The sequence below is a fragment of the Ceratina calcarata genome, unplaced genomic scaffold, assembly GCF_001652005.2.
Source record: "Ceratina calcarata isolate Rehan_Ccalc_2016 unplaced genomic scaffold, ASM165200v1 scaffold262, whole genome shotgun sequence".
NCBI lineage: Eukaryota > Metazoa > Arthropoda > Insecta > Hymenoptera > Apidae > Ceratina > Ceratina calcarata.
This window is the reverse complement of record NW_017148331.1, coordinates 39,997-43,623: the sequence shown is the minus strand read 5'-3', so window position 1 is coordinate 43,623 and position 3,627 is coordinate 39,997. Positions and strand designations below refer to the sequence as shown.

The 3,627-nt window shown below is 39.8% G+C and overlaps 1 protein-coding gene across 1 annotated transcript in view; it reads right to left on the bottom strand.

Annotated features, from left to right (window-relative positions):
• The window catches only part of barc (RRM1_TatSF1_like and RRM2_TatSF1_like domain-containing protein barc), a 47,759-nt gene that overhangs the window by 19,265 nt on the left and 24,867 nt on the right, over positions 1-3,627 (bottom strand). The gene's annotated exons all lie outside the window — the stretch shown is intronic.

Genomic DNA, 3,627 nt, shown 5'->3' with positions numbered 1-3,627 from the left:
AATATTGGACACAGCTTTTTATTACATGTCTTAAACTTTCGTCAGAGATCTTTTTGTTACAAACTATATTTAATCCATTTTATCACAACTATTTAAACAATTACCTCAAATTGCAATTTCTCTGCCAGACAAGGTAACTTCAATTCTAACGACACTTCATCCCTCGATTAAACAACGAGTACCTCGCAGGAACGCAAGTACACCGTCGGTACAATTTAAATATTCAACATTGGCGGAAGCTTCCGGACAGCATGAAAAATTGAAACGTTGGATGTAGGGGTTCGTTCCGCGCGCGTGATGCAACCAGATACAAAACGGGCAAAGCACGCAATCCTTACAGGCCGCTCGATTCTCGGATCTTAGACCTAGATCTCATAATCGGACCACCCAGCGCACTTCCCGCGGTCATTCTCCACTCACTTACGTTTAAACCAATTGGTGGTTTCGCGTCGAATTACATGCATTCGCCGGCGTGTGTGCACAGTCTGCGCGTGAGACTACCGATTTCCCGCCGTGTCGGCGTTCAGGGAAGACCGACGCGGTCACGATAACGACAAAGAAGTAATGAGCGAAAATTGGGGAGCAATCGAGCGCTGACGACTCGATGTGATGGCGCGCTTCCTGCATTCAACGGAAATCGAATTTTAATGAATCTGGGATTTACGAATTTCGTGGCACCGATACCGGAAATTGGAGGAAAATAAGTTGTAACGAGCGCTTGAACGAAATTCGTGTCGGATGAACTTTTCAGGCTTGAAAGCGAAATAATTGGAGTACTTTCCAACTTTCGTGTAAATTTTAATTCGGAGTATCGTAAAACAGTTTTAGTAGAATTTTAATTAGAACAGAAATTAAACACACAAGCAGTGTATAAGGGATTCAAAAGAATGTCAAGAAAATTTTCTAAATCAACTATAAGTTCGTAATTCCAAAAGTGCAAAACTTACGCTCGTTCATATTCCCAACTTGTTACGTAGAGGTACAAACAACCTTCGCGAAGTAAACCAAGAAATAATTAAAATGGAAATTACAATATGAACCAAGATCTATGAATAGCAATACCTACGAGGAACCAAGTGCGTACAACGAAGTTAAATACAACGCCGAGGATGAGAAATACGATACGAGCGTAAAACGTTTCTACGGAAACGTTAGTTACTTCCGAAAGTGAACGAGGGTCAGGTCAGCCTTTAAAATCCTACGTAGCGCTCACATAAATAACGGCCCTAAATCGAGCTGCGTCATTTCGAACGATTTCAGTGTATCGAAGGAACAGCGAGCAGCGATCCATAGTTTGCAGCTGGAATCGTTCCGGTAAACAAATGCGAAAAAAAAAAGAAGCACGTGGAAGAAGGATGCGAAACAACGGCGCGGGAGAAACGGACGGAGCTCTCGATCCCCGCGCGCTGGGGAAAATAGCAAAATCGTGTAACTTACGGGCTACTTGAAAACAGTACTGTGAAGGATCCTCTGATCCCCGTCGTGTTGCTCTGTGTTGCCCGGCGCTGCAGCGTAAATGCAGCCAACTCTCGAGCTTACCGCCTTCCGCGACTATATGCACGATTTTAGTCTGGCTCTCGATAAACTATTGCCACTGGGGTTGACTGACCCCCGCGCACGCGACTATCAATGAAACCGTCTGAGTGAAAGTTGATTTACATACCGGTGACAATGTGAATTTAGCAATGCGCGCTATTATAATAGATTAACGTGCGCTCATTATGTTAATGTACGTTAGTGAATACAAAGTTTAAAAGCTAAAAAGGAACTTGCATATGCGAACATCTACTTTCTGCTAAAGCATAATGAAGACTCTTCGTAGAGCAGGATTTTCTAAAAATATCCGACCACGGTGAGAACGGAAATGTTGTATTTAAAGCTAGTCACACTGTGCATCTGGATGTAAATTTAACCAATCTGACATAAGTAGAGGCAGCAAAGCGTTAGGTGAGCTGTTTGCGGAGTTGATTGATTCAGTAGCGAGTAGAACGATAATCAACTTGCACAGACCAGAACTGTGTTTTTGCCGCGAGCGTTCCGGTATCGCGTAGGTCTGGAAGTCCTTAAGCGCATGAGTTGCAATTTATCAACTGGTCACTGTAAGACATAACGAGCAGTGAACAATAGGAAGAAAGTAGATGCTCCCTTTATTTAACATCCATCAGCAATGGACCAGAAGATATTAAGAAGACAATTTTCTTGTCATCGTTTACACTACAATATAATNACTAAGTACTGTCTAATAAGATAACGTATCCTCATATATTAAGTAGCTCAAGGAGGTATCCGATACCTCCTTGAGCTAACGATACCTGGTATCGTTACAATTTCTCTGAGAAGTAATTTTCATTAATTCGTTGCACCAATACATCCGATATTAATTTCAAGCGAACAACAGTGATCATTAATAGGTAGCCTTGCTCTATTTCAAACGAATCAAACATTGATCAACATACAATGACATGAAATAACCGTATTCAGAATCATCATACTTCATTCTAATTTTAATAACATCCAGAGTGTGAATCGGACGTGACTGCCAATTTCTGAAAATAGAACCACAAACCGAATTTATAAGCATTAAAAAATTTTATCAAAAAGATCAACAGCAATCTCGATTTCACAAGCAAATCGAAATTACACGATGACTGAATCAATGGAATGTATCACATGATATCCAGACTTGTCGACTGGGTTAATTGGCAATTTTAAGAAAGCGGCATTAAGGTTAACGCGTGGAGCACTTATTAAAATGTAATGGCCTGATAATTCGGCTCGAGACGCATTGCATAATAGCAAGCGTACGCTTGACGTTTAATTTCATTTAATAAGTACACGCGGCTACGCACAGTCGATGCTCTGTCCGTGCGAGCCAACGGAAATAAAAGCCCGCATCGAGAATGGACCTACTTCTTGCGGTCGGTTCTCGGTACCAATAACGACTATTACCACCAAGAAGAAAGACTCACAGAACTGCAGGTGTAATAAATTAAGATATAAGAAAATGAAACGGATCGATGATAACAAAAATACAATTTTTATATCCTATAATGTTTATATCTTAATTTGTTAGAATAGAGACATGCCGATCCCTTATAATCATAATTTAACGAGTAGAAGATGCTTATCAATCATCAAGATCCGTTGGTATCATAAAACCTGACGTCCGTGCAACGAACAATTAAATGCAAAAATAATTCATCGAAAAAATGTCTAATAAGGTTCCCGCCTATGCTGTGTATACACTTGTGCCATTATATGAGAGTTTAATTAACGCGATGTACCTTGAGTACACAGCAAGAACGAACGTCAGTCATATGGCTTGATAATAATTAACGGCAACGGATTTTATTACCTCTCAGTCAATTCCATCTATAATTTTAATTTGAAACGAAACTTTTTCCAATTTGCAATGAGTAACGGAAACGTTATTTTTCTGCTTGTAATTAAATTGTCGTGATAGGTTCGCGAGTTCGACGTTAGTTTAATTAAGAGCTTTGCTTCAACGTCCGTATATTAAAACAAAATTGTGTTGTAGTATTTTACATGGATTAAGTGAATTGTAAGAGTAAATTGAAAAAGGGTATTAAAGAAAGAGAAATATAAGGAAATTATTGATCCCGCAAG